The following is an 18783-nucleotide window of genomic DNA, read 5'->3' as shown; positions in this document are numbered from 1 at the left end:
CAAACAGAATCTTCAATGTTATCTCATCAAATTTACAGCAATTCGTTCACCGACTAGTTGCTTGTTATAATATTCATCACGAAGATTCACCGACTAGTTGCTTGTTATAATATTCATCACGAAGATTGTTAGAGAGATACATATATTACCGCAAATGGTCAACCATGCATGCATCAAGTGCTTTCATGGACACTGAATATAATAGGGCTGGGCAGTTTGACCCGAGAGACCGAGAAACCGGCTCGATCTGGACCGGAACTGACCATTCAGGTCAGGTTTGAAAACAGAAAGCCTCGGTTTGGGCTAAATCGAACCGACACTACTAAAAAAAACCTCAATTGCTTCGCCTTTTTACTTCGGCAATAGTTTCCGTCGCAATTGACATCCTATTGCTACGGAAAATGTTCCGTCGCAATTAAACCTTATCATTTGCGACGGCAAATGTTTACCGTAGTAAGTTTTTAATCAATTGCTACGCAATCTCGTCTTGCCGTAGTAAGATTTCTTTTTCCCTCAATTTTTTCTTTTGGTTTCTGTGCCTTATTTCCCACTAACATCGATCTGCAGCCCTAATCTACAGCCCCAATTTACTCTCTCTCTCTCTCTCTCTCTCTCTCTCTCTCTCTCTTGCGCGCCCAATATCCGCAGCGCCTCGAACCGGAACCGGAACGTACCTCCGACATTGACGAGGTCCGCACCGGAACTTAAAGCCGAGATCGACCACATCGGTGCTTCCGTTTGCAGCGGAGACTCTGGTGGACAAGGCCATGGAGCTCGACCACATCGGCGGGACATTTGGAGGTAATCGAAAACCCACACCGTTCATGTGCCTCGTTATGAAGATGCTTCAGATCCAATCGGGGAAGGAAATCGTCATCGAGTTCATTAAGAACGACGACTACAAGTGAGTTTTTATGTCTAATTTATTGGTTAACTAATGTAATTTGTGTATTTACTTGCTTATATGGTTTGCCAATTTGTTGGGTAGAAATTGAGTTGAGGAAAAGGATTGGAAATTTGGGATTATGTGGTTTTTGCTGATAATACACACACACACACACTCTCTCTCTCTCTCTCAATTTTCTATTAATTAAGATCTATATATTCTGATTATTAGATGTGTTTGTTTCTACTGATGTGCTTCGTTAATTGCTTCTAAATTACTTGGATGAATTCAAATTTGTGGAAGAATTCATGGCCGCCTCAGGAGTATATCCCCAGGAACACTTTACAATTGGTATATCCCCAGGCCTTCTCTTTTCTCTCTTCTTCGCCTCTCTTTACTTCCTCACACAATCCAAAGATCGAAACTTTAAATGAAATCTACAGTTTACTTCAAGGCACACTAGTAGTAAATTTACAAACACTATGTTTGCACGGGAATTTCACTTAGTGACTGGTATTGAATTACTATGTAGATTAAATCATTCTTATTGGTCAATGTAGTTAATAGCCCATCTTGGTGGTACTGGTTAAGTGATCAAAACTGAGCAAGTTAAAACTGGGATTTACAGCATGTGATCAAAATCCTACATGTTTCTCTAGGAGGACTTATTGGAATTCATGTTTCGAGCGAAACTCTGCTGCTTTGTTGTTAGAGTTTCGAAACTTCTTGTTTACAATAGAAACTTCAAAGTCAGAGCTAAACAAGAGAGCTGCATATCTTGCATACCTAGCTTCAACCTAGGGCTTGTTTTGGGCCGAGGGTAGTGGGCTAGTGAGCTAGTTGGGTCTGCTGGGTTGACCTTTTCCTTTGCTTCATCTTTTGAATTGGGCCTGTTTTGGGTTGTTGTGAGGTAGTTGATTTTTTTTTTTTCCTGCTTTCAATAAGTACTCTCCCTTTGTTCAGCCCTGGGTTGTAGCTGTTCTGCTGGTTTATGAGTGGCGATGTACACCAGGATGGTCTTAGGCGTCAACGCTTGTCAAGTCAGTGGCTCTGATTTAGGGTTGGACAGGTGTAGGAATTTTTTAGGTCATGTTTTTTGTTTTCTTTCTTAGTTTGTTTTGTTTACTTTTGGTAGTTTTGCATTATGCAGTTTGATTTGTGCTTCGAGTTTTAATACGAGGAATTCAAATTCCTCTAGTTTGACCGAGTGAGGTCGTTTTATTAATGAAACCTGATTCTGTTCCCCTCAACAAAAAAAAAAAAAAAACACTATATGAACAAAAAGCTTTAATGTAAGTTAGGTTTTTTTATACCAACAGTGTCTGAACACTTATAGGACTTTCAAGATGTTAACCAAACTTACAAAGCTATCAACACGATCTCTAGACTCATTTTTTCTTACTAATGTCATACCTCAGTCCATTTTCGCCTTTTCGGTTACGGAGCTGTTAAGTTTACCACGTCAATGCTTAATTGTATTTTCTTTTAACTCAAAAGTGCATATAGCAAATCCTCAAGGGATCCAAAACATACAGGATCAGTCATAATGATATAAATCATTTGAAAAGTTACATAACCAAATTTATCCGTTAACATCTTATCTAAATATATGATGAAAAGAAATACTACTGAAATGGGAGGACAAATTATTGATATTTGGGAAAATAATGTTAGGAGAATCAGCTTTTTAATACTGCTGCATCCTACCATATAAATGAGAAAAATAAAATTTCCGAGAGAGAGAGAGAGAATTTTTTTTTTTTTTTTGGGACAAGAAAGAGTTCATCAATCTAATGACGTGTTTTCCAGAGTAAACGAGCGGCGTACGTCAAAGTGAGAAGAAGGGCAAAGAAGAATATTCAACGCGTAGGGAAGGAAAGTGTAGCTGCTGCAAAGCCTGACTGACGCAGTATGCTGCTTGGACCACCGAGCAGAGTAGTCGAATAAGTCAAACTCATGACCAAGAATTATAATGCCATGCTCGATCTATCCTCGCATTTTCACGATCACTCACTTCTCCTATTTCTTTATCTTTTTAACACATAGTAAGCTACATATTGATCATGAAAATAAATCGATAAATAAACTTATGAGTCAATTTCTTTTTTCTGTTATATTTTTCTTATATATTTATCGATCACGTGTGTTTTGGTTAGATGACATTTGAACAGTTACGACCAAAATTGTGATTTTCAATATATAGTGGTGATCGATGAATGATTAAGAAAAACATGACAGCAAACAAAAGGCACTAGAACTAGACTCGAGCTGCAGTATCGAGTTTTGTTGGCGGTGGAGCTTTGATGTTGGACTAATTGATGACAACGAATGATTGTTGGAGGCTACAAGTTCTACCCATTTGGTTTTTTGTAAACAAGTTTGGGATCTAGGTCGGAAAATTTAGGAGTTTAACCTTCTCTAACACCAACATATGGACTTCGAGTTCATGAGTTTTCTAACATTTTATTGTTTGGTTCCACACAGGTAGTATATGTATTATATGTCTATAATAGTAAGATTGAGTGTGATTATTTAAATATTATTATCTCTATCTCGCAACTAAGAAGCCGGTCATAGTGTATAATTTTATTTTAAGAAAAACATTTATGATGACGATATTTTCACCTAAAAGAAAAACTTTGGACCGCTCCAATAGGCTTATTAAAAGATGATTTCTTATTAAAAGATGATTTCTAGAAAATGCATATTTAGTTAGGAATTTGTCCCACCCATTCGTTTTTTTGTAAAGAATTTTGGGATCTAAGTCGACAAAATTTAGGAGTTTAGCTTCCTTTAACATGAACACATGGACTTCGAGTTCCTGAGTTTTTGTAGCATTTTATTGTTTGGTTCCAACCAATATTATTAATGTTATATGTTTATAATAATAAGATTGAATATGATACACTTGTTCCTCACATTTTCTTAAAACTAAGGTGAGCAAGCCTGATAATCATAATTTATATCCCGCAACTAAGAGCTCGGTCATAATATATAATATATTCTTCTTCTTTTTTTTGAATAAATATATAACATTATTCTATTAACAAAAAGTTTATGATGACGATATTAAAACAAAAAGTTTGGACCGCTCCTATCAAAAGATGATTTCTAAAAAATGCATATTTGGTTAGGAATTTGTCCCATACGTCCCCCACATAGTTGGTTGTTAAAATGGAAGAGTCAAATCACGCCAACCATAAGTAACGCAGCACCCCAATATCTATTTGTATGTTCACTCTGTCACTTGCCGTACACAAAAGAAAAACGAGTAAATGTGGACCGAGCAATAATATAGAAAACAAAGCAGCCTTCTTGGAAAACCACAATTGGCGAGGCTATAAAATAGGAACCAAGTCTCTTCTCCTTCCTCACAAATTCAAAGCCATCTTCCTCTCTTTCTTTCCATTGGGTTTTCCTCTCTCAATTCTCTCTCTCTCTGTCTATTGGAAACAAAGCCAAGCTTAGAGAGAGAGCAACCCAGATACCATTGAAAGATTAAGAGAGAGGAGTACTTGATTAATCAATTAGATCATCATCATCATCATTCATCAACATGGCGAAGTGGGTGGAATTATTGGATACAGGGGTCAGAATAGCAGCCAGGTTTCATTCTCACTGCCCACAAACCGGACGTTTGTACTACCACCCTCCCTCTTCCAACTCCTTCTCTCAAGACGATCATCACCACCACGCGCCGCTTTTCGACGCCATGATGAGCGGTTGCGCTGTCAAGGCAGCTAGGGAGGCCAGCAGCACCAATAACAATGAGTTCATATATGCTGTATTGTAACAGAAAAAAGAAAAAAGCAAAAAAGATGGAAGACCATTTTTGGCCATTGAATTTATAAAGTGACGAGAAATTTTATTAACACACACCTATTTTCTTAATACATATCCATCAAATTTTTTGTTGGACATTTTTCTCTCATTATGCCTGTTTTACCCTTTTCCCCTTTCTCTCTTTTCCCACCTGTGACTTTTTTTTTCTTCTCCGGCCGCCTTTGCATATCATGTTCTATATAAATCTGGCATAAATGTATAATACATTAATCCAATGGAATGTAAAATTATAGACTTTGAAACATATTGTTTTTCATTGCAGCAATTAACTTAAAACTTGTAGCATCTCTACACTTTCATCAAACAATTATTATAAACCAAGATGATCATTGAGGTTTGATTAATTCATCTGTCCATAAAGATCAGATTGTTCTTTCAAAGAAAAAAGATCATATCGATTGTCCAATTTGTTCAATTTGATAGACATTAAATTGAAGAATCATTCAAGGACGAATGAGGTTTTGAGCTCTGCAACCCAACCCCCACCCACCCACCCTAACAAAGATGTGTGAATAAAATTACCCTAAAGTGACGATTTTATTGTATAATTTGTATTTTTATGTGGCAAAACTCGTATCCACAATTTACAATCTTTTGATAGAAGCTAGTTAATTTAGACTTTAATTCTACTGTTGGGATTCTACATGTTGAACAAATTTTTTCTTTTTCACTTTGTTCTTGCTTGTATAGAAAGCTAAGCAATGAATATTTCTCTCTGAGAGGAGGGAGGAAAAGTTATTACATACATATTTTTGGATAAATAAACTTCAAGTGAGCTGCAATGACAAATCATGGTCATTCTCTTGGAGACACTCCAATTTCACAAAAAAACTTTCACCGAACTATTCTCTCTCAACTTTTAGTTTTGACTTGTTTGACACTGATTGTCTTATAACCTTATAGGAGATTGCATCTAGCTTTTCTTGTAGTCTAAATCTATCAAAAATGTCTAACCAAAGATTACACATGACGTCTTATGTCTAGCTTTTCTTTAGTATAAATCCATCAAATAGGTATAAATGAAAATCTATCGAAAATGTCATAGATATGGACAACTTATATTAGGTGATATGGAATCAAGATGACTAGGCAGCATTTACGTGTGGGTTAACTTGGTTCTTATAAAAGTAATATGTGTACCATAACAAAAACAAATTGACAACAGTTGGGTGGTTCAAAATGCTTATAAACACATTTGCAAGATCTCAATATTCTCATGTGAGATTTTATATTCTCAACAGTCACCTATTTTTTTGTGGGGGATGACAACAAGATACATAACCTAAGTAACTTCAGCCGCTCTCCAACCCAACCAATACAGAAAGGACAAACCACGGAACCCGCAATCAAAACCTTGAATTAGGAAGAAGCTGACATCCTCGAAAATACAACTGAGCACCTGAAAGAGAGATATGTTCATTGTCATCAGCATAGACTAGGTAATCTATCTAGAAATAAAATTAAGCTTAAAGCTAAAGTGACCAAAAACCCATATGTTCTTGCCCTTCCTTCGTTAGTGCTATAGGCCTAGTCAAGACGCACGAAGAGTTAGACCATGAGTCTTCTTTAGTCTGTTCATTTTTCTTTTTCATCAAATGTGAAATTATTTTGATAGTAGCTCCCTCTTCTCGCACCCCTCTGGGTTGGGTTATTATAAAAAAAAAGTTGACATCCTTTTCATAAAAATTTATTTCATAGAGAATGTATTTGAGGTCAAAAATTTTTGTTTGTCCATTAATCTGGTATTTTAGTCTCCCTTGTTCTTTCGGATTATTAAATTTTAACCACACGGAGTTTTGATATAGAGTTCTCTCCTCTCTAGGGCTTTGCCTAGAAAGTGTGAGTTAAGCCTGGTCATGTTAGCATAGACAAGCGAAACCCTAGTGGATCTTCCAGCATACAAACGTATGCGTGGTGCATCTGTAGTGGTGTCAAAAGGGTGGGAGTTGGTCTCCGGTGTTGTCAGATCGATGGAAGAAGTTACTGCATGAGGGTTTCTCGAGGAAGATGGCTTTGTCCGACCCTACGTACCTCTGTGGTGGTGGTTTAAAAAGAAGCTTTACAGAAGAAACCGAAACGGTGGTTCCTAGTGGGGGAATGGTGGTCAATGAAGTCTTACAGAAAAGATCTGCTGATCAACACAATGCGAGGGCTTTGGCTACAGAAGGATGGCCCGCCTGATAAGTCCCGGATCTCGGCGGTTCCGTTACAGGGAAGTAATCGAATCCTGTTCTCTTTCAAGAATGTGGATGACTTCAAATGGGTGGTCAGAGGTGGCCCTTGGTCTTACGAGAAAGTGTTGTTTGCGATTGCTGTCACTGATGGTCTTGAAGATCCCTTGAAGGTGTCTTTGTCGACGCAATATTTCTGGATCCGCATACGGGGTCTTCCCCCGAAATACATGGATGAAGAGATTGGTGAAAGTATTGGAAGTGTGGTAGGTCAATATGTGCGCACAGGTAAAGATTGCTTTGGTAGTTGCTTGGGGAGTTACCTCAAGATTAGAGTGGGTGTTGACATCTCAGTGCCCCTGAGAAAATGGATCAGTTTTGAGGCCGAGGGGGGAGAGGCCAACCTTGATGATGTTGAATATGAACGATTGCCGCATTTCTGTTTCTATTGTGGGATCCTCTCCCACACAGGCGCAAACTGCCCTACAAAGGAGTTGGGTGAGATATTGGAGCCGGCGTATGATGCTCTATTGAATGCGGAGAAGAAGGAGGCTTGGCTTGCGAAGCAAGAGCAGGGTCTGAACTCGCCAGAAATGGTGTCAGACGGTGGTGGTCGGCGTTTGGGGTTGGTTAAGAAGACAAAACCTGGGTGGAGTTTATCTGTGTCGGATTTTCCTGTGACGGGGTTGGTCAGAACTAGGGTTGAGATGGAAGAAGAGGAGGCTCCAATGGTAGCTGGGGTTGATCAGATGGAGGTCAATAGAGCAGCTGGTTTGGAGCAGATACAGGGGGATGCGAAACGGCGGTGTGTAGGTGACATGGCGATGTACAGGCGACGACCATTGCAGGATCCGACGCCAGACGCAGAGTTGACTCTGTGTGAGGTCCCAATTCGGGAATGCCCGGATTTCCAGCCCCCAACTTTGATGGGCAGTAATGACGATGTCAAGGGAAGGAATCTGTTACAGGAGGCAATTAGGGAAGGTATCACAGAGATGATGCAGGCTGTTCCGCTGGTTAGTGATGAATAGAAAATGGAAAGGGAGTCATTTTAGCAGAGGGTTGGAAAAGCAATAAAGAGTGATAGTAATTCTGCTATGATTTCGGGGAAGGGGAATTAAAAAGGGGAAGATGATTTGTTAGTTTCAAATTTGACTCTAGGGAGTAAGGCGGGAAACCAGGCGGGTGGAGGAATTGAGCCTAAGAAAATTGGGATGGGTGCTAAGGCTTTGGGCCAAAGCAAACAAAAAGAATCGAAGCTGGGAACCCGCATGGAGGAAAATAAGGGTTTCAAAGTGAGAAAGCATGGTGTTAACGTGGTCAACAAGGGACAGAAGAAGAGCTTAGTTGGTGCTAAAACTCAACTATCCGTGATGGGTCCGGACATGACCCATCACGAGAAATGATCATATTATGCTGGAACTGGCAAGGGATTGGGAACCCTTGGATAGTTAGAGGGCTAAAAGGGCTTGTTGCTCTAAACATTCCCAATTTACCTTTTCTGTCAGAAACCAAGCGTACAGTAAAGGAGATGGATTCTATTCAGAAGCAGTTGGGTTGGAGGAATGTGTTCTCTGTGGGTTGTAAGTTTGAAGTCAAAAATCATGGTAAACGTGTTAGTAGGTCAGGGGGTTTGAGTTTGTTGTGGAAGGAGGATGTCAAAGTATCTCTGAAGTCTTATAATAGAAATCACATTGATGTAGTGATCAGGGAGGGAGTTGGTGCTCAATCATGGAGGTTTACGGGGCTTTACGGTCACCCAAAGGTAGAAGATCGACACTTGACGTGGGAGTTGATTAAAGCTCTGGGGAAAGATGACTTTGGTCCATGGGTTGTTGGGGGTGACTTTAACGAAATCTTATCTTTCCTAGAGAAACATGGGGGCCCTAGAAGGGGTGAAAGGCAAATGGAGGGTTTCAGGGAGGCTTTGTTGGAATGCGGTTTGAAGGACTTGTACTTTGTTAGACCCTAGTTCACCTAGAGGGGCAACAGAAATGGAGTTGAGATTAAAGAGCGGCTTGACCGCTTTGTGGCTACCTCTAGCTGGCTGAGGGTGTTTCCGGCATCTCGGGTTTCTCACTTAAACCCAAGTACTTCAGACCACCTACCAATTTTGTTAGATGTGAAGAGTAGAAGGAGAAAGAAGAAAAAATTCCGTTTCGAAGATTATTGGTTGCGGGAGAATGATTGCAAGGAAGTAGTGGAGTCGGGTTGGGAAAGTGCAACAGGTATTTGTCCTTTCTCAAAAGTCTGCAACAAACTCCATAATACTAGGGAGTTACTTTTGAGTTGGAGTAGGAATCGGTTCGGAACGCTACAAAGGAAATCAAGAAGACATGAGATAAGTTACATGTTTTTTATGATAAAACACTATCTACACCTCCAGATGAAGAGAGAACGGCGTTGGAAGAGCAATTGCATGAGCTGTTGCACAAAGAACAAATTTTTTGGCAACAAAGATCTCAGGTGATGTGGCTTGCAGAAGGGGACTTGAATACCAAGTATTTCCATCAGAAGGCAAGTAATAGAAAGAAGAAAAATATGTTGCATGGTTTGTTTGATGCTCAAGGAACCTGGTGTAGTGAATAGAAAGATATGCAGCGAGTTGTAGTGGACTATTATCAGAGGTTGTTCATGACAACACAGCCATGCTTAACGGGGCAGGAGATGGATCTGATTCCACCAGTCATTACAGCAGAGATGAATAGGCAGTTGATGCAGGACGTCTTGGAGATAGAAGTGTTATGTGCCTTGAAACAAATGCATCAATCCAAGGCCCCGGGGCCAGATGGATTCTCACCTATCTTTTACCAACAGTTCTGGGACATTGTTGGCATGGATGTTGTGGAGGCGGTAAAATGTTTTTTGAACTCTGAAGAAAGAATGAAGGAGATAAATTGCACTTGGGTCACGCTCATTCCTAAGGTTAAAAAACCTGAGTATGTCTATCAGCTAAGGCTAATTAGTCTATGCAATGTCATCTATAAGATTGGATCAAAGGTGCTTGCAAATAGGCTGAAACCGCTACTTGATAGCATCATCTCTCCTTACCAAAGCGCATTTGTCCCTGGTAGGTTAATCTCCGATAACTCTCTGCTGGCTTTTGAAATTTCACATTGTCTAAAGAAGCGAAGAAGAGGACATGTGGGCTATAGTGCGTTGAAACTTGACATGAGCAAAGCATATGACAGGGTAGAATGGAGCTTTTTGGAGGCCATGATGTCCAAGCTTGGGTTCTGTAGTGAGTGGATAGTTTGGATAATGTGGTGTGTTAAGACAGTTTAGTATTCATTCATCATCAATAGGGAGCCTGTGGGATCCTTAATACCAACCAGAGGCCTTAAACAGGGAGATGCTATCTCTCCCTATCTATTCCTTCTATGTGCCGAGCTTCTATCCAGGCTTTTGATACAGGCGGAGTTGAGGGATGATTTGCATGGGGTGAAAGTGTGTTCGACAACACCATCTATCAGCCATTTGTTTTTTTGCTGATGATTCTTTTATTTTCTTCAAAGCTGACGAAGGTGAATGTGGGGTTGTACGAGGCATGTTGCAACTATATGAAAGATTGTCGGGGCAACAGATTAATTTTGACAAGAGTAGTATCTCTTTTAGCAAGAATGTGCCTAGGGCAAAACAAGATGGTCTTGCAGGGGTGTTAGGTGTTAGCAGAGTTGATAAACATGACAAGTACCTCGGCCTACCTACTGAGTTGAGCTATTCGAAGGAGGAAGCTTTCAGCTATCTCATTGAAAGGGTTAGAAAACGTACTCAAGGTTGGCGAGATAAGACTCTTAGTGCTTCCGGGAAGGAAGTCCTTATCAAGGCGGTTGTTCAGTCCATTCCCACATACGTCATGATCTGCCAAAGCACTTGTGCACAGAGATGCATCGATTAATGGCTAATTTCTGGTGGGGGGGGGGATAAAGGTGAGGACAGGAAGATTCATTGGTCTACATGGGAGAAGTTGTGTGTTCCAAAGTCTGAAGGCGGGTTAGGGTTCCGGGATATGATCATTTTTAACCAAGCTTTATTGGCGAAACAAGGTTGGAGGTTATTGCGTAGGCTTGAGTCTTTGCTTGCACGGGTCTTGAAGGCTCGATATTTCCCTCACACGAATCTACTGCATGCGGAGGCTAAGAAGGGATCTTCTTATACATGGCGCAGCATTTTAAAGGGTAGAGAGCTCTTACTCAAAGGGTTGAGGTTTCAAGTTGGGAGTGGTGCAACGATCTCGATCTGGAATGACCCATGGCTTCCTTTGCCATATAGTTTCAGACCGTTTTCACTTCCTATGCAGGGTTCAGAGGAGATGATGGTATATGACCTTATTCATCATGAGAGTGGTGATTGGGAGATGTGGATTCTGCAAGAGTTATTTACTGACATGGAGATAAGTTATATTACTAATATCCCATTCAGTCTGAATGGTGGTGAGGATGTGTTGATCTGGCATTTCAATAACAAGGGGGTATATACGGTTAAGAATGGCTATCATGTGGCACGAACGATTGGGCAGATGGAACAGAGAGCATCTTCGTCTAGCTCACATCCTGTTGCCGGTCACTACTGGAAGAAATTATGGAAGATCAATATCCCCCCTAAGGTACGATTGTTTTTATGGCGTCTGGTCAAAGGTATATTACCTACTCGGGCTGCCTTATGCAAGAAGGTGTTACTCCCAGATGTGTCGTGCCCTTATTGTGCCAGTGACAGAAAGGATGCATTGCATATTTTTAAGAATTGTGGAGCTGTTAACATGTTTTGGCAGTTGGGTCCTTTGAAGTTGAATCCTGTTGTGCATCCGGCTGGGACGATTGGTGATTGGATTAATGACATGTTCGATCAATTTCAGGGGGAGCAGCTTGAGCTGTTTGTTATGTCCTTATGGGTTGTGTGGTGTGAAAGAAATAATATAATATGGAAGGGAGGCTGTTTTGTACCTGGGAACATGACAAAGTGGGTTGGTGCTTTCTTGGAAGAGTATAAGAAGTATCATGCACGTACATACAGAAAGGCTAAACGTCCCATTACAAAATGGATATCTCCACCGAGTGGTAGACTGAAGGTGAACATAGATGGCAGCTTTAGAGCTGAGAGTGGTAGTGGTGGCATTGGTGTTATTGTCCGAGATGAGCATGGAGATTGCATGGCTGCATTGGCTCGGTATTTTCCTTTCATTCAAAATGCCCTCCAGGCTGAGGTAGAATCCCTACGTGCAGGTCTGTTAGTGGCTATCCACCAAGGGCGGGAAGAAGTTGAGGTTGAATCAGATTGTGCAGCACTTGTCAATGCCCTTGCAAGGGATGAGGAGGACTTGTCTGAGATAGGCCGAATAGTTAAAGACTGTAAGAGGTATGCTAGCTCTTTTGGTTTTTTTCAATTACGGCATATTTACCGTGAAGAAAACGGTGTGGCTAATAGGTTAGCGCATCTTGCTAGTTGGAGTCATATGGATGAGTTATGGTTAGCGGAGACGCCTGCTATCATTCGGGATGTTCTCTACGAGGATCATTGTAATCTTGCTAGGGGATCAGGCTTGTTGTCCCCCCAAATGTATTCTATTCCTATTAATAATAAGGGCTAAATACTAATTAGTACCCTGTGGTTTAGGTCCAAAATCAATTCAGTCCCTGGACTTCTAATTTCATCAAAAACACCCCTGCACTTTCAATTTTGATCTAATAGGTCCAATTCGTTAATATTCTTTCAAATATTTGGATTATTTGTAGAAAAAACTATTTATTTTTAATAGTAGGACTCACTCCTAAATTGACAATGCAGACCACCTCGACACCACATCATAAAACATAGGTCATATATGATCCACATTAACAAATTAAATAACTCAATTGTCGGAAAACTAACAAATTGGACCTATTAGATCAAAATTGAAAGTGCAGGGGTGTTTTTGATGAAATTAGAAGTTCAGGGACTGAATTGATTTTGGACCTAAATCACAGGGTAGTAATTTGTATTTAGCCCTAATAATAATGAGGCACCCACCTAGGGTAGTACCTCTGTCATTATCAAAAAAAAAAAAAAAAAATTTAACCACACGGAGTTAATTTGAAATTGATGAATTGAAAACATTTCAAAGAGACCATCACAGCAGAGACAAAAATAGCCCATTACCAACCATTACTATGACTCCATGTGAGCGCCCTAAAGAGGCATTTTTAGGTTCTGAGAGGGTTTTGTTTCTTGTTTTTAGGTTCTAATAAGTGAGCAAATGTGTTTCTAAAGGGTACCTGTCTTTTGTTAGTTAGCTCATATCATTTATGATTTTGGTATGAGACAGCATCTGATGTACGTGCCTTCTGCCCAAAGATATATTTAATGAAAGTATCCATTTTCCTCAAAAAAAAATATATAACATTGTTGAATGGGACAAGTTTGTTGAAGGATATCGACATAATGTGTGCCTCTACAAACTAGGGTTAGAGTTGTAATAGGAATGTGTTCTAGGTATTCAATTGTAATCGGATTCTATTACCTTTTTGGGTACCTTGTAACTCCCTATTTAAAGGGCCCCTATTATCAATAATACACACACAATTCCATTCTCCTACAACACGTTATCAGCACGAGTTCTAACCCTAGCCCAAAGAAAAAAAACCCTAAAAATCCTTTCTCACAAAAATTCTGCCGCAGCCCTCCTTGCCCACAAAAAAAAAACAAAGAAAAAAAAACCCTAGCTGCCGCACAGCCTCCAGCCTCCCTGCAGCCCACTGCCATACCTCCTACCGCTCCTGCGTCCTGCCCCCAGCAGCCCAAGCCGCGAACAGCCCAAACCTCCCTGCAGCCCGCCCTGCAGCCAGCGCGCCCAGCAGCCAAAGCACCTGCAACCCGCGCGACCAGCAGCAGCACCACCGGCGAACAGCAGCAGCAGCAGCAGCCTCCCTCCCACGCAGCAGCGGCCTCCCTCCCACCAGCGCCGACGATTTGCAGCAGCACCGGCGATTTGCAACAGTTGATCGCTGCAGAGTAGGAGGAGGAAGAACAGAGGAGAGAAAGAAGAAGAAGACCCGAAGGAAAAGAAAGAAAAAAAAAAAAAAGGGACCCGGCCCAGAAAAAAAAAAACAAGGGGACCCGGCCCAGGAAAAAAAAAGAAAAAAAAAAGAAAAGAAAAAAAAAAGAGGAGAGCCCAAAGAACAGACGGTTCAGAGAAAAAACACGCCTGCTCCAACACGCGCGTTTCTCCAAGCCAAGAACATCACGTAAGTTTTTATAATTAAGGTTGCTGCTTTCTTGTATTTAAATTCCTTTTATTTTCTGCAAATATTGGAATATATGTTGCCAAATGGTTTTGAGTATTTAACCAAGCGAAATTGTGGGGATTCACGCTTAACGAACTAAGAGTGTTCATAATTAAACGAACTAAGAGCGTTCGTATGAACTAAGAGTGTTCATAATGCTTGGACTAAGAGCGTCCGTAAGCATCAAATTGTGACCATATTATAAACATCATTGTTTGGTCTAATCCAAAAGAGATTCTTGGAAATTGATTTCTTGGTAGCATAGCTCGGAAATCTTATTATTTTAGTTTTCGTGGAAGTTTAGCTCCGAAACTAACATATCTTCTCTTCTTATTTTCAGGATGTCGAATGAACCTAGACTCGACTTTCCCATGCTTGACTCAACAGGCTCGGAGTACCATAGCTGGGTAACCGATGTTGAGAACCATCTCACTTCAAAGGGAATATTGCCCATAATCCAGGCACCTAACCCGGATCTTGTGTTCATCCCAACACTTGCAAAACATGCTCAAGCAGTCATCTTGATGCGACGTCATATGGACAAAGCACTCAGATTGGAGTATATGTCGATCAAGGATGCAAGAGAGCTATGGGTAGCGCTAGAAGAGTGCTTTGGCAATGTCCAAGATTCCCTCCTCCCTGACTTGAAGGTTCAATGGAACAATCTGCGCTTTGCTGACTTCAAGTCTGTTGCTGAATATAATTCAGAAGCTCTTCGCATACAATCCATGTTGAGATTTTGTGGAAAACCTATCACAGAGCAAGAGCTAATTGAGAAGACTCTCTCCACCTTCCCCGTTTCAGCCATTGTGATATCAAAGCAATATCGTACTGAAGTCAATGCTGGACGGATCACGAGGTTTCATCAGCTTATCAATATCATATCTGTAGCTGAGAAACATGATAACATACTCGTGAGGAATTATAATTCAAGACCCATTGGAACTAAGAGCGTTCATGAGGCGAATTATAATGCACCCAAAGGAGGGCGCAAGGAGCGGAACCCTAGGAATAAGGGATATGAGGGACGTATGGGTCCATATAACCGCCCTAATCAGGAAGGAAACCGCAAGTTTGGAGCGGATACACGTGGTGGCAATGCCACACGTGGGAGAGGGGGTCGTGGCAACCCTAGCCGTGGTGGTAGAGCCATAGCTCGTGGTGGTGGCGCCATGGGTCGTGGTGGTGGCGCCAATCCTCCTAGGGAACGACCACAACGTGCACCTCAATTAAGGGGAGGTAACCACAATGACATGTGTCATCGATGTGGGTCAAGTGAGCATTGGTTCAAGCAATGCAAGGCAAGCGAGCAACTAGCTTCAAGATACAGAGCATACAGGGACCTGAGGGAGCAAGAAGTGTACCTTGCAGAAGAAGGAGAAGAAGATGGTGGAGATGTCAACCTCACCATAGAGGACTTCAAAGCTGAAGATGAAGTGCACAAGGATGCTGCAGACTTTGATTAGAATAGTCCTTTTTATTTTCCAAGAATTTTTGTAATGGCATAAGCCTTAGTCAATAAATGACAATTGTATCAACTCTTTCTTATGTGGCGCACCCAATAAAATATGATGTCTAGGAAAGTCATTGAGATAATTGGTACTTAAGCGAGCCTCGCTCCACCAACATCTCTACTTTCCTGGTCATATTTAATTGGAGTTACCAAACGGATAGAGTGACTACAATGTGTCTCAGTTTGATTTTCTTTATTTTGGATTAGACTTTTGGAACCTTTGATGTAATCATTGGCTATTTTTATTAATAAAGTATCGTATTCAATGTCATGGACATGTTTTTAATTTCGAACTTTATTATTTTTCAGTATGTTTCCTGGAGAGTTGGAATGCCTTGTTGATAGTGGCACCACACATACTATATTGTGACATAGGCAACTATTTCTATGGATGACACCTAGTCGATCTTCTGTGACTACGATGGCTGGACCATCACAATTGATTCATGGTCGAGGACCAGCTCAATTTATGTTGCCAAATGGCACAAGTATTAATGTCACCGAAGCTCTATATGCTCCTAGGGCTGGAAGGACCCTATTGAGTTTTAAAGATATAAGAGCCAATGGTTTTCATGTGGAAACACATTGTGAGAATGGACAAGAGTTCCTTTGCATCACCTCTAATGACTACGGACATAAACGAGTATTAGAGAAACTTATGTGTCGCTCTAGTGGGTTGTATGCAACCACTATTCGAGTCGTTGAATCTAACCATGTCATGAGAGATGACTTATGGGATTCTGACACATATAGGCTTTGGCACGATCGTCTGGGACACCCAGGTCGTGATATGATGATCCGTATACTAAAGACTTCACACGGACATCCATTTTTCAAAACGAAAAGAAGTCAAAACCATAATTTGGTCCAAGGTAGAGCCAAAACCGCCTACCCCCTGCGGCCCAACAGTGGCATTGACACCACTAATGCCTCCTTGGTTCCTTTTTCGACTTCTAAAGTCAATTGTGACTTCGTGGTACAACCACATTCTTCCTTGGTTGCTTCCAAAGCCCATCATTCGTTTTGCAAAGCCTGCTCATTAGCAAAGTTAGTATCTAAACCATCCTATGCAAAGGACACCAAAGAAAATATACCATTCTTACAAAGAATCCAAGGTGATATTTGTGGACCTATCCAACCAACTTGCGGACCATTTAGATATTTTATGGTGTTGGTTGATGCATCGACACGTTGGTCACATGTCATGCTTTTGTCCACACGAAATGCTGCATTTGCTAAACTCCTAGCACAAATCATTAAGTTAAGGGCTCACCACCCTGATCATCCCATTAAGTCAATTCGTCTTGACAATGCTGGAGAGTTTACGTCAAAAACTTTTGATGACTATTGCATGTCGATTGGGATTGAGGTTGAACACCCTGTTCCTCACGTTCACACCCAAAATGGTCTAGCAGAAGCTGCCATTAAAAGACTTCAAATGGTTGCTAGAGCATTGGTTATGCACACCAATCTCCCTGTTTCTGCTTGGGGATATGCAATATTGCTTGCAGTTGTGCTTATTCGTCTGAGGCCTACTGCCACTCAACCATTTTCTGCGTCCCAGTTGGTTACTGGATATGAGCCTAACGTCTCACACTTACGCATATTTGGGTGTGCAGTTTATGTGCCAATTGCGCCGCCACAGCGCACCAAAATGGGTCCTCAAAGACGATTAGGCATTTATGTTGGATATGACTCTCCAACTATTATCCGCTACTTAGAACCCTTGACAGGCGATCTATTTACCGCTAGATTTGCGGATTGTCACTTTGATGAGACAGTCTTCCCGTCGTTAGGGGGAGATAAGAACAATAATGTTCAACAGGAACGACATGAATTGTCGTGGTCTGTCCCCACTTTGTCTCATCTTGATCCCCGAACCGCACAGTCCGAAATTGAAGTGCGGAGAATTCTCGATCTTTAGAATGTAGCAGACTCTATGCCTGACGCGTTTTCTGATATCGCTAAAGTGACAAGATCACATATACCTGCTGCAAACGTGCCTGCAAGGATTGATGTCCCTAAAAATCATGGACATGGCGCCACCCCAAGGGGTATTGGGCATGGCGCCGCCACCACTAATAGTGATGGTAATGTGGCTCAGGCCGGGCTCCCAGCAAGGAAACGTGGGAGGCCCAAAGGTTCGATGGACTCTCGCCTAAGAAAGAAAGCAAGTTTGGCACAAAGAGATCCATTAATCATCGACACAAATAACCCGTCTCATGAAGATATTCCGGATTATGGTTATGTCCAAGAGAGATCATTGGGGGACGCTCCAATGGTAGAACCAATTCCAGGGAATAGGGAGATCTCCATGAATTACACTAGTGTACATGAGACGTTGAATCGAGATTATACTATCCTTGATGATGTGTTTGCATATTCTATTGCTCAAGGAATTATAGAACACGATGATATCGAACCTCGCTCCGTTGAAGAATGTCAACGAAGAGCAGATTGGCCTAAATGGAAAGATGCGATCCAGGTTGAATTGGATTCACTAACAAAGAGACAGGTATTTGGGCCTATAACGCTGACACCCCCAAATATAAAGCCTGTTGGCCATAAATGGGTCTTTGTTAGAAAGCGTAATGAGAAAAATGAGGTTGTTAGATCAAAGCCCGCCTTGTGGCGCAAGGTTTCTCACAACGCCCTGGAATCGACTACGATGAGACATATTCTCCCGTAATGGACGTTATAACGTTCCGCTACCTTGTCAGTTTGGTAGTTTCCGAAAAACTTGACATGCAGCTTATGGATGTGGTTACTGCATATCTCTATGGGGATCTAGATTCAGAGATATATATGAAGGTTCCAGATGGACTTCAATTACCCAAATCAAGTGGCTCTAAACCACGGAGCGCGTTTTCAATAAGATTGAGACGCTCACTATATGGATTGAAACAATCCGGACGGATGTGGTATCACCGTTTAAGTGACTATTTGATTGGGAAGGGATATGTCAACAATGAAATATGCCCATGCGTGTTTATAAAAAGGACAAGTTCCGGATTTGCAATTGTAGCAGTTTATGTCGACGACATGAACCTAATTGGAACTCTAGATGAGTTAAAGGAAACTGCTCAATACCTAAAATCCGAATTTGAGATG

Source organism: Rosa rugosa, chromosome 7 (genome assembly GCF_958449725.1).
Source record: "Rosa rugosa chromosome 7, drRosRugo1.1, whole genome shotgun sequence".
NCBI lineage: Eukaryota > Viridiplantae > Streptophyta > Magnoliopsida > Rosales > Rosaceae > Rosa > Rosa rugosa.
The sequence above is the reverse complement of the archived record's forward strand: the minus strand, read 5'-3'. Positions refer to the sequence as shown.